General features: G+C 49.9%; 1 long non-coding RNA gene across 1 annotated transcript in view; it reads right to left on the bottom strand.

The window, feature by feature from the left end:
• LOC139764403 (uncharacterized) overlaps window positions 1-2,596 on the bottom strand; it is a 206,258-nt gene extending 203,662 nt beyond the window's left edge. The window contains exon 1 of the long non-coding RNA XR_011716368.1: window positions 2,500-2,596. This is a non-coding gene — a long non-coding RNA (uncharacterized lncRNA). The remainder of the gene's footprint in view (window positions 1-2,499) is intronic.
• Between the last annotated feature and the right edge of the window lie 10,788 nt (window positions 2,597-13,384).

Here is a 13,384-nt window from a genome sequence, read left to right as displayed (position 1 = left end):
TAAATCAACGACCACGGTAAATGTCGTGTTTGGATCATTATAAACATCCTCAGTACCTATCAAGCCTGGGTCACTATAAAAGGTCTTAGCAACCATCAAGCTAGGTCATTATAACGTCCTCAGCACCTGTCAATGTGCCACCATAAATGTGTGCAACACCTGTTCTGCCTGGGTCACTATATACCTTCTTTACGTAAAACCTGTCGACCCTAGATCACTCTAATGGTCCTCAGCACCTGTCATGTCTGGATCATTATAAACGTCCTCAGTACTTGTCGTGCCTGGGTCACTATAATCGTTCTCCACCTCTCATTCATGTGTCACACTAAACGTCCTCAGCACCTGTCGTGTCTGGATCATTATAAACGTCCTCAGCACCTGTCGTGTCTGGATCATTATAAACGTCCTCAGCACCTGTCGTGTCTGGATCATTATAAACGTCCTCAGCACCTGTCGTGCCTGGATCCCTGTACATTTTCTCAACACCTGCCGTGTCTGGGTTATCATAACTGTCCTCAGTACTAGTTGTGCCTGGGTCACTGTAAACTTTCTCAACACTTGTCATGCCTGGGTACTTCGAACTTTCCCAGCTCCTGTCGTTTACTGACAAAGTTCTCAGTCCTTGTCGTGCCTGAATCATTATCAACCACTCGTGCTTGCATTACTGAAAAGGTTTTCTGCATCTGTCGTTCTCTGGTTGCTTTAAATGTTCTCAGCACCTGTCGTTCCTTAATTGCTTTATACGTTCTAAGCACCTGTCGTGCCTGGATCACTATACACATTCTCAGCAACAGTTGTGCGTCAGTCACTATAAACGTTTTCATCACCAGTCGTGCCTGGATCACTATAAACGTTCTTAGCACCTGTTGTGCGTCAATCAATACAAAAGTTTTCATCATGGGTCATGCATGGCACATCACAAACGTCCCCAGTATCAGTCATGTCTGGATCACTATAAACGTTCTTAACCCAGTCATATCTGAATCGCAATAAACGTTCCAAACACCTGTCGTGCACTGAGTCAGTATAAACGTCCTCAGCACCAGTCGTGCCTGGATCATTATGAATGTTCTTGGCAACAGTCGTATCTAAATGACTATAAACGTTCTCACCGCCAGTCATGCATGGCTCACTATAAACGTTCTTAGCACCAGTCATGTGTGGACCATTATAAACGTTCTCAGCACCAGTCATATATGGAACTCTACAAACGTTCTCGGCACCAGTCATGTGTGACCCACTATAAACGTTTTCAGCACCAGGCATGCTTGGATCACTATAAACGTTTTCAGCACCATTCATGCGTACATCACTGTAAACGTTTTCATCACCAGTCATGCCTGGATCACTGTAAATGTTCTTGGCAACAGTCGTGAGGGAATTACTATAAATATTCTCATCACTACTGCCTGGATCACTATAAACGTTCTCATCATAAGTCATGCCTGGCTCACTATAAACGTTCTCAGCCCAGTCGTGAGGGCATTACTATAAACGTTCTCAGCCCAGTCGTGAGGGCATTACTATAAACGTTCTCAGCCCAGTCGTGAGGGCATTACTATAAACGTTCTCAGCCCAGTCGTGAGGGCATCACTATAAACGTTCTCAGCCCAGTCGTGAGGTGGATCACTATAAACGTTCTCAGCCCACTCGTGAGGGGATCAGTACAAACGCTCTCAGCACCACTCATGCCTGGATCACTATAAACTTTCTCAGCCCAGTCGTTAGGGAATCACTATAAACGTTCTCAGCACAGTCGTGAGGGGATCATTATAAACGTTCTCAGCACAGCCGTGAGGGAATCACTATAGACGTTCTCAGCACCAGTCATGCCTAGATCATTATAAACGGTTTCAGCCCAGGTGTGAGGGGATCACTGTAAACGTTTCCAGCACATTTATGCCTGGATCACTATAAATGTCCTCAGCCCAGTCGTGAGGTGATCATTATAAACGTTCTCAGACCATTTGTGAGGGGACCGCTATAAACGTTCTCAGCACAGTCGTGCCTGGATCACTATAAACGTTCTCAGCACAGTCGCGCCTGGATCATTATAAACGTTCTCAGCACAGTCGCGCCTGGATCATTATAAACGTTCTCAGCACAGTCGTGCCTGGATCACTATAAACGTTCTCAGCACAGTCGCGCCTGGATCATTATAAACGTTCTCAGCACAGTCGCGCCTGGATCATTATAAACGTTCTCAGCACAGTCGTGCCTGGATCACTATAAACGTTCTCAGCACAGTCGCGCCTGGATCATTATAAACGTTCTCAGCACAGTCGTGCCTGGATCACTATAAACGTTCTCAGCACAGTCGTGCCTGGATCTCTATAAACGTTCTCAGCACAGTCGTGCCTGGATCACTATAAACGTCCTCAGCAGGTATCGAGCCTGGGTCACTATCAAGGCATGTAGAAGATAAGCCAGTAGTACAATTGACTGCAAGGTCAAAAGGAGAAGAGAAGCAGAAGAACGAGTTGTGCGCTAGAACATTACCTGAGGACGCAAGAGAGGAAGAGGGAAGGGTGGAGAGGAGGACCCCGTCAGAGAGAGAGAGAGGATCTGTCCACAGAGCAACTCCCGCCGCTCCACAAGTCTACCAGCCAACAACTGAGACACCGAGCGGCATAGCTGCCACCACCCACCAGCCAGGTGGCGGTGGTGTGCTCTGCCACTGATATTGAGGAGGTGGCCAGGCTCTGGCACTGCTGCTGAGGAGTTGGCTCTGCTCTGGCACAGCTGCTGAGAAGGTAGCCATGGTGTGGCACTGCTGCTGAGGAGCTGGCTCTGCTCTGGAACAACTGCTGAGGAGCTGGTCCTGCTGTGGTACTACTGCTGAGGAGCTGGCACTGCTCTGAGACAGCTGTTAAGGAGCTGGCCTGCTGTGGCCCTGCTCTGGGACAGCTGCTGAGGAGCTGGCACTGCTGTTAAGGAGCTGACCTACTCTGGCGCTGCCGCTGAGGTGGTGGACCTGCTCTGGCACTGCTACTGAGGATGTAGCCATGCTGTGGCACAGTTGCTGAGGAGCTGGCACTGCTCTGAGAGAGGTGCTGAGGAGGTGGCCTTGCTCTGGGACAGGTGCTGAGGAACTGGTCCTGCTGTGGCACTGCTGCTGGGGAGGTGACCTACTCTGGCGCTGCTGCTGAGGTGGTGGACCTGCTCTGGCACTGCTGCTGAAGAGCTGGCCCTGCTGTGGCATTGCTGCTGAGGAGCTGGCCCTGCTCTGGCACTGCTGCTGAAGAGCTGGCCCTGCTGTGGCATTGCTGCTGAGGAGCTGGCCCTGCTCCGGGACAGTTGCTGAGGAGCTGGCCCTACTGTGGCATTGCTGCTTAGAAACTGGCCCTGCACGAAAAATAGTAATATAATAAAACCTAATACTCATAATTACATTGCACTTTCCCTACGGTACCTGCCACTGTCCTTGCCTTACGGTACCTGCCACCGTTCTTACCCTACGATACCTGTAACTATCCTTGCCCTTGCCTAAGGAGGGTTGGATGATGCTCTGTGTGGTCCTCAACACTTCGAGAGGTTTGGATGGTGTTCTGTGTGTCCTTCAGCACTTAGGGAGGGTTGGATGGTGTTCTGTGTAGAGCTTAGCACTTGGGGAGGGTAGGATGTGCTCTGTGTGGCCCTCATCACTTGAGGAGGGTTGGATGGTGTTCTGTGTGGCCCTCAGCACCTGAAGAGGATTGGATGTTGTGTGACTCCCAGCACTTGAGGATTGGATGGTGCTCTGTGTAGAGCTCAGCACTTGGGGAGAGTAGGATGGTGCTCTGTGTGGCCCTTATCACTTAAGGAGTTGGACGGTGCTCTGTGTTGCCCTCAGCACTTGGGAAGGGTTGGAGGGTGCTCTGTGTGGCCCTCAGCACTTGGGGAGGAATGGATGGAGCTCTGTATGGCCCTCAGCCTTGGAGAGAATTGGATAGTGCTCTATGTGGCCCTCAGTACTTGAGGAGGATCGGATCGGGCTATGTGTGGCCCTTAGCACTTAAGAAGTATTGGATGAAGCTCTGTGTGGCCCTTGTCACTTGAGGAGGATTGGATGGTGATCTGTGTGGTCCTCAGCACTTGAGAAGGGTTCGAAGGTGCTCTGTGTAGCCCTCATTTGAGGAGGGTTAGATGGTGGTGTGTGTGGCCCTCAGCACTTAGGGAGGATAGGATAGTACTCCGTGTTGCCCTCAGCACTTGAGGAGGATTGGGTGGTGCTCTGTTTGGCCCTTTGCACTTGATGATTGGATGGTGCTCTGTGTGGCCCTCACCACTTGGGGAGGATAGGATAGTACTCCGTGTTGCCCTCAGCACTTGAGGAGGAGTGGGTGGTGCTCTGTTTGGCCCTTAGCACTTGAGCATTGATCGGTGCTCTGTGTGGCCCTCAGCACTTAGGGAGGATAAGATGGTGCTCTGTGTGGCTCTCAGCCCTCGGGGAGGGTAGGATGGTGCTCCGTGTGGTCCTCAGCACTTGGGGAGGTTTGGATAGTGATCTGTGTTGCCCTCAGCCCTCGGAGAGGATTGGATGGTGCTCTATGTGGCCCTCAGTACTTGAGGATTGGATGGTGCTCTGTGTGGCCCTTAGCATTTGAGGATTAGATGGTGCTCTGTTTGGCCCTTAACACTTGAGAAGGATTGGATGGTGCTCTTTGTGGTCCTCAGCACTTGAGGAGGATTGGGTGGTGCTGTGTTGCCCTCAGCACATGGAAAGGGATGGAGGGTGCTCTGTGTGGTCCTCAGAACTTGGGGAGGGATGTATGGTGCTCTGTGCGGCCCTCGGCACTTAGTGAGGATTCGGTGGTGCTCTGTGTGACCCCTAGCACTTGGGGAGAATTGGATGGTGCTCTGTGTGGCCCTCAGCACTTGCAGAGGATTTGGTGGTGCCCTGATGAACCCTCAGCACCTGAAGAGGATTGGATTCTGCTTTGTGTGGCCCTCAGTACTTGGGAAGGATTGGATGGTACTCTGTGTGGCCCTCAGTACTTGATGAGGATTGGATGGTGCTTTGTGTGGTCTCCAGCACTTGGGGAGGATTGTATGGTGCTCTGTATTGCCTTTAGCACTTTGGTAGTATTGAGTGGTGCTCTGTGCGGACCTCAGCACTTAGGAAGGACTGAATGGTGCTCCGTGTGGCCCTAAGCACTTGGAGTGGGATGAATAGTGTTATGTATTGCCCTCAGCACTTGAGAAGGGTTGGATGGTGGTATCTGTGGCCCTCAGCACTTGGGGAGGGTTAAATGGTGCTCTGTGTAGCTCTCAATGGGGAGGATTGGATGGTGCTCTATGTGGTCCTCAACACTTGAGGAGGGTTAGATGGTACTCTGTGTGGCCCTCAGTATTTGTTGACAATTGAAAGGTGTTCTGTGTAGCCCTCAGCACTTTAGGAGGATTGTATGGTGCTCTGTGTAGCCCTCAGCACTTGGAGAGGGTTGGATGGTGCTCTGTGTAGCCCTCAGCACTTGGAGAGGGTTGGATGGTGCTCTGTGTAGCCCTCAGCACTTTGAGAGGGTTGGATGGTGCTCTGTGTAGCCCTCAGCACTTGGAGAGGGTTGGATGGTGCTCTGTGTGGCCCTCAGCACTTGGGGAGGGTTAGATGGTGCTGTATGGCCCTCAGCACTTGGAGAGGGTTGGATGGTGCTCTGTGTAGCCCTCAGCGCTTGGAGAGGGTTGGATGGTGCTCTGTGTAGCCCTCAGCACTTGGAGAGGGTTGGATGGTGCTCTGTGTAGCCCTCAGCACTTGGAGAGGGTTGGATGGTGCTCTGTGTGGCCCTCAGCACTTGGGGTTCCTCCTCCCAGCATCCTCCTTTCCAAAATCCCCCTCCCTAAGATCTTCCCTAAGATCTTACTCCATCATCCTTCTCTCAGCATCCTCCTCGCCAGGATCATCCTTCTAACATCCTCCCCCAGCACCTTCCTCCCAGGATCCTCCCCAACAACCTCCACTCAGGAACTTTCTCCCAGCATCTTCCTCTCTATCATCCTCCACCCTAGGATCTTTCTCCGTCACCTCCTCCCAGCATCCTCCTTCCTGTATCCTTTGTCCCAGGACCCTTTTCCCAGCATTCTTCTCCAAGTATCTTCCTTCCCAGCTTCCCTTACCACAGGATTCTCTCCAGCATCCTTCTCCAAGTACCTTCATCCCAGCAGGAAAGTAACTGGAGCTTCTTAGAGAATTAGATGACGAGGAGGTATCTAGCTAGGCGTGAGAGGTTGAGGAAAGTAGCTAGGGCTTCACACGAACTAAAGGGTAGGGAGGTGTCTGGGGCTTCAAAGATAGTTAAGAGGTTGGGGGGCAGGGTTGCCAGGGCTACATAGATAGTGAAGGGGCTAGAAATTCAGCTGGGGCTTCAAGCTGGAGCTTCAGAGGGAGTCAAGTTGGCTGGGGAGGTAGCGAGAGCTTCACAGCGAGTCAAGGGCTAAGGAGGTAGATGGGGCCTCACAGGGGGTCAAGGGGCTGGGAAAGTAGCTGGGGCTTCACAAACGGTCAAGTTGGGTGGGGAGGTAGCGAGAGCTTCATGGTAAGTAAAGGGTCTGGGGAGGTGGCTATGGCTTCACACATGGAGTCATGGGCGGAGACTCCAGGAACTTGGAATGTGAGCAATGCGATGAAGGTGGGAAGGAGGAAGAAAGGTGAACCATACGATGAAAGTGGGAAGGAGGAAGGTGAACCATACGATGACAGTGGGAAGGAGGAAGAAAGGTGAACCATACGATGACAGTGGAAAGGAGGAAGAAAGGAGAACCATACGATGACGGTGGGAAGGAGGAAGAAAGGTGAACCATACGATGACGGTGGGAAGGAGGAAGAAAGGAGAACCATACGATGACAGTGGGAAGGAAGGAAGGAAGGAAGGTGAGCCATGCGATGAAGGTGGGAAGGAGGAAGAAAGGTGAACCATACGATGACAGTGGGAAGGAGGAAGAAAGGTGAACCATACGATGACGGTGGGAAGGAGGAAGAAAGGTGAGCCATGCGATGACAGTGGGAAGGAGGAAGAAAGGAGAACCACACGATGACAGTGGGAAGGAGGAAGAAAGGTGAACCATACGATGACAGTGGGAAGGAGGAAGGAAGGTGAGCCATGCGATGACAGTGGGAAGGAGGAAGGAAGGTGAGCCATGCGATGACAGTGGGAAGGAGGAAGAAAGGTGAACCATACGATGACAGTGGGAAGGAGGAAGGAAGGTGAGACATGCGATGAAGGTGGGAAGGAGGAAGGAAGGTGAGCCATACGATGACAGTGGGAAGGAGGAAGAAAGGTGAGACATGCGATGACAGTGGGAAGGAGGAAGGAAGGTGAGCCATGCGATGACAGTGGGAAGGAGGAAGAAAGGTGAACCATACGATGACAGTGGGAAGGAGGAAGGAAGGTGAGACATGCGATGATAGTGGGAAGGAGGAAGGAAGGTGAGCCATGCGATGACAGTAGGAAGGAGGAAGGAAGGTGAGCCATACGATGACAGTGGGAAGGACGAAGGAAGGTGAGACATACGATGACAGTGGGAAGGATGAAGGAAGGTGAGACATGCGATGACAGTGGGAAGGAGGAAGGAAGGTGAGCCATGCGATGACAGTGGGAAGGAAGGAAGGAAGGTGAGCCATGCCATGAAGGTGTTAAGGAGGAAGGAAGGTGAGCCATGCGATGAAGGTGGGAAGGAGGAAGAAAGGTGAGACATGCGATGACAGTGGGAAGGAAGGAAGGTGAGCCATACGATGACAGTGGGAAGGAAGGAAGGTGAGCCATGCGATGACAGTGGGAAGATAGGAAGGAAGGTGAGCCATGCGATGACAGTGGGAAGGAGGAAGGAAGGTGAGACATGTGATGACAGTGGGAAGGAGGAAGAAAGGTGAACCATACGATGACAGTAGGAAGGAGGAAGGAAGGTGAGACATGCGATGACAGTGGGAAGGAGGAAGGAAGGTGAGACATGCGATGACAGTAGGAAGGAGGAAGGAAGGTGAGCCATACGATGACAGTGGGAAGGACGAAGGAAGGTGAGACATACGATGACAGTAGGAAGGAGGAAGGAAGGTGAGACATGCGATGACAGTGGGAAGGAGGAAGGAAGGTGAGACATGCGATGACAGTAGGAAGGAGGAAGGAAGGTGAGCCATACGATGACAGTGGGAAGGACGAAGGAAGGTGAGACATACGATGACAGTGGGAAGGAGGAAGGAAGGTGAGACATGCGATGACAGTAGGAAGGAGGAAGGAAGGTGAGCCATACGATGACAGTGGGAAGGAGGAAGGAAGGTGAGACATACGATGACAGTAGGAAGGAGGAAGGAAGGTGAGACATACGATGACAGTGGGAAGGAGGGAGGAAGGTGAGACATGCGATGACAGTGGGAAGGAGGAAGGAAGGTGAGCCATGCGATGACAGTGGGAAGGAGGAAGGAAGGTGAGCCATACGATGACAGTGGGAAGGAAGGAAGGAAGGTGAGACATGCGATGACAGTGGGAAGGAAGGAAGGAAGGTGAGACATGCGATGACAGTGGGAAGGAGGAAGGAAGGTGAGCCATACGATGACAGTGGGAAGGAAGGAAGGTGAGCCATACGATGACACTGGGGAGGAGGAAGGAAGGAAGGTGAGCCATGCGATGACAGTGGGAAGGAGGAAGGAAGGTGAGGAATGCGATGACAGTGGGAAGGAGGAAGGAAGGTGAGCAATGCGATGACAGTGGGAAGGAGGAAGGAAGGTGAGCCATACGATGACAGTGGGCAGGAGGAAGGAAGGTGAGCCATGCGATGACAGTGGGAAGGAAGGTGAGCCATGCGATGACAGTGGGAAGGAAGGAAGGAAGGTGAGACATGCGATGACAGTGGGAAGGAGGAAGGAAGGTGAGCCATACGATGACAGTGGGAAGGAAGGAAGGAAGGTGAACCATGCGATGACAGTGGGAAGGAGGAAGAAAGGTGAGCCATGCGATGACAGTGGGAAGGAGGAAGGAAGGTGAGACATGCGATGACAGTGGGAAGGAGGAAGGAAGGTGAGACATGCGATGACAGTGGGAAGGAAGGAAGGAAGGTGAGCCATGCGATGACAGTGAGAACGAAGGAAGGAAGGTGAGCCATGCGATGACAGTGGGAAGGAGGAAGGAAGGTGAGCCATACGATGACAGTGGGAAGGAGGAAGGAAGGTGAGACATGCTATGACAGTGGGAAGGAAGGAAGGAATGTGAGCCATGCGATGACAGTGAGAACGAAGGAAGGAAGGTGAGCCATGCGATGACAGTGGGAAGGAAGGAAGGAAGGTGAGACATGCGATGACAGTGGGAAGGAGGAAGGAAGGTGAGCCATGCGATGACAGTGGGAAGGAAGGAAGGAAGGTGAGCCATGCGATGACAGTGGGAAGGAGGAAGGAAGGTGAGCCATACGATGACAGTGGGAAGGAGGAAGGAAGGTGAGCCATGCGATGACAGTGGGAAGGAGGAAGGAAGGTGAGCCATGCGATGACAGTGGGAAGGAGGAAGGAAGGTGAGCCATGCGATGACAGTGGGAAGGAAGGAAGGAAGGTGACATGCGATGACAGTGGGTAGGAGGAAGGAAGGTGAGCCATGCGATGACAGTGGGAAGGAGGAAGGAAGGTGAGCCATGCGATGACAGTGGGAAGGAAGGAAGGTGAGCCATGCGATGACAGTGGGAAGGAAGGAAGGAAGGTGAGCCATACGATGACAGTGGGAAGGAAGGAAGGAAGGTGAGCCATACGATGACAGTGGGAAGGAGGAAGGAAGGTGAGCCATGCGATGACAGTGGGAAGGAAGGAAGGAAGGTGAGCCATACGATGACAGTGGGAAGGAAGGAAGGAAGGTGAGCCATACGATGACAGTGGGAAGGAAGGAAGGAAGGTGAGACACTGGGAGGAGAGAGTCATGACTGCTGTTGTTGGGGAGGAAAGTCTGGCCTGCCAGACGGTTCTGATACTACTGCTTTAACGCTACCACCCACCCCACCACGCCCCCTCTACCATCCACTCCCTGGCTAGCCACGCCCCGTCTCAGATTGGACACGCCCACTCTTCCAGCCCCGCCCTGGATAGCCACGCCCTCCACTGGTTTTTCCATGTCTACTCTGCAATCCCCTCCCTGGCTATACACGCCCAATCTATAACCATCTTCCTGGCTAGCCATACCCCCTATACCAGCCCTTCCCTGGATCGCCACGGCCCCAGTACCAGCTCCCGTCTAGTTAGCCATGTCCATTCTACCATTCCCTGGCTCGCCCTGCCCCCCTCCAACCACCCTCTCCCGAACTAACTACGTCTCCTCTACCATTCCCTACTTGTATTATGACAAGTGACAGGAAGAGTGCCATAGGTGGCTCTACACACTGTATTATGACAAGTGACAGGAATAGTGCCACAAGTGTCTCCATATATTGTGTTATGACAAGTGATAGGAATAGTGCCATAGGTGGTGCCATATATTGTATTATGACAAGTGACAGGAATAAAACCACAGGTGACTCCATATATTGTATTACGACAAATGACAGGAATAGGACCACAGGTGGCTCCCCCATACTGTATTATCACAAGTGACAGGAACAGTGCCACAGGTGACTCCATATATTGTATTATGACGAGCGACAGGAATAGAACCACAGGTGGGTCCACATACTGTATTATGACAAGTGACAGGAAAAGAACTACAGGTGGCTCCACATTTTGTATTATGACAAGAGACAGGAGGAATAGTGCCACAGGTCGTTCTACATACTGTACTATGACAAGTGCTGAACACGTGTTATGAAAAAAGACGGGAATCGTGCCACAGGTGGCTCCTCATATCGTATTATGACAAGTGACAGGAACAGTTTCACTAGTGGCTCTTCATATTGTATTATGGCAACTATATTATGAGAAGTGATAGGAATAGTGCCAAAATTGCTCAACATAATGTATTCTAACAAGTGACATAAAAATTACAAGTGGCTCCACATATTGTATACCTGTGACTTGTCATAATACAATATATGGAGCCACCTATGGCACTATTCTTGTCACTTGTTATAATACAATATGTGGAGCCACCAGTGGCAATGTTCCTGTGACTTGTCATAATGAATTATTAAGACAAGAACAGCGTCACTGGTGGCTCCAGATATTGTAATGTGACAGATGACAGGAATAGTGCCAAAGGAGACTACAAACACGGTATTATGACAGGTTACAGGAATAGTGCCACAGTTGCCTCCACATATCATTACGTGAAATTAATATTCCCACAGGTAGCTCTACATATCAAATTATAGCAAGTGATAGGAATAGTGCCATAGCTGGCTTCTCGTAGTGCCTCTGGTTTATCCATATATCGTACTATGACAAGTGGCAGGCATTGTGCCACGGGTGGCTCAATATTTTGTTTTATAGCAAGTGACAGGAATACTGCCACTGGTAGCTCAATATACTGCATTATATCAAGTGACAGGAATACTGCCACTGGTAGCTCAATATACTGCATTATATCAAGTGACTGGAATACTACCACTGGTAGCTCAATATACTGTATCATGACAAGTAACAGGAATACTGCCACTTGAAGCTCTTCATATTGTATTACAAGTAACATGAATAGTGCCAGCTGTAGCTCAATATATACTATGACAAGTGACAGGAATAGTGCCACAGGTGACTCCATATATTGTATTATGACAAGTGACAGGAACAGTGCCACAGGTGACTCCATATATTGCATTATGACAAGTGACAGGAACAGTGCCACAGGTGGCTTATATTGAATTGTGGCAAGTGACAGGAATAATGCCACAAGTGGCTCCATATATTGTATTATAACAAGTGACAATAAAAGTGCCACAGGTGGCTCCTCATATTGAATTCTAGCAAGTGACAGGAATAGTGTCACAGGTGGCTCTATATGTTCTATTAGGACAAGTGACAGGAATAGTGCCACAGGTGACTCCATATATTGTATTATGACAAGTGACAGGAATAGTGCCACAGGTGACTCCATATATTGTATTATGACAAGTGACAGGAATAGTGCCACAGATGACTCCATATATTGTAAGTGACGGCAAGTGCCACAGGTGACTCCATATATTGTATTATGACAAGTGACAGGAATAGTGCCAAAGGTGGCTCCTCATATTGTATTATGACAAGTGACAGGAATAGTGCCACAGGTGACTCCATATATTGTATTATTACGTGACAGGAATAGTGCCACAGATGACTCCATATATTGTATTATGACAAGTGACAGGAATAGTGCCACAGGTGACTCCATATATTGTATTATGACAAGTGACAGGAATAGTGTCACAGGTGACTCCATATTTTGTGTTATAAGTAACAGGAATTGTTCCACTGGTAGCTCCTCATATTGCATCATGGCAACAAACAAGAAGTCCCACAGGTGGCTACACATATTGTATCATGGCAACTAACAAAAATAGTGCCACAGGTGGCTTCACATATTGTATCATGGCAGCTAAAAAGAACAGTGCCACAGGTGCCTACACATATTGTTTCATGGCAATTAACTAGAACAGTGCCACAGGTGGCTACACATATTGTATATGGCACCTAACACGAAGTGCCACAGGTGGCTACACATATAGTATAATGGCAACTAACAAGAGCAGTGCCACAGGTGGCTACACATATTGTATCATGGCAACTAACAAGAACAGTGCCACAGGTGTCTACACATATTGTATCATGGCAACTAACAAGAACAGTGCCAGAGGTGCCTACACATATTGTATCATGGAAAGTGACTGGAATAGCGTCACTGGTGTCTCCACATGTGTGCGGTGTTGCTGTACATCATGTGGTGTGGTGGTGCTGATGTACATCTTGTGGTGTCTGTGGTGCTGTTGCACATTTTGTGGGTTTTTTTTTTTTTTTTTTTTTTTTTTGTGTGTGTGTGTGTGTGTGTGTGTGTGTGTGTGTGTGTGTGTGTGTGTGGTGCTGCTGTACATCTTATGGTATGTGTCGTGCTGTTGTACATCTTGTGATGTGTTTGGTGTTACTGTGCATCTTGTGGTGTTTGTCGTGCTTTTGTACATCTTGTGATGCGTGTAGGGCTACAGCACATATTATGCTGTGTGTAATGCTGCTGTAAATTTTGTGGTGTTACTGCACATCTTGTGGAGTGTGATGTTATTGCAACATCTTGTGGTGTTTGGTGCTGTTGTACATCTTGTGGTGTGTGTTGCGTTACTGTACATCTTGTGGTGTGAGGTGTTATTGTACATCTTGAGGTGTGTGTGGTGTTACTGAACATCTTGTGGCGTGTGGTGCTGCTGTACATCTTGTGGTGTGTGTTGCGTTACTGTACATCTTGTGGTGTGTGAGGTGTTACTGTACATCTTGTGGTGTGTGCGTGTGGTGCTGCTGTACATCTTGTGGTGTGTGTGTGTG

Source organism: Panulirus ornatus, chromosome 49, assembly GCF_036320965.1.
Source record: "Panulirus ornatus isolate Po-2019 chromosome 49, ASM3632096v1, whole genome shotgun sequence".
NCBI classification, from domain to species: domain Eukaryota; kingdom Metazoa; phylum Arthropoda; class Malacostraca; order Decapoda; family Palinuridae; genus Panulirus; species Panulirus ornatus.
This window is presented reverse-complemented; position numbering and strand designations above follow the sequence as displayed.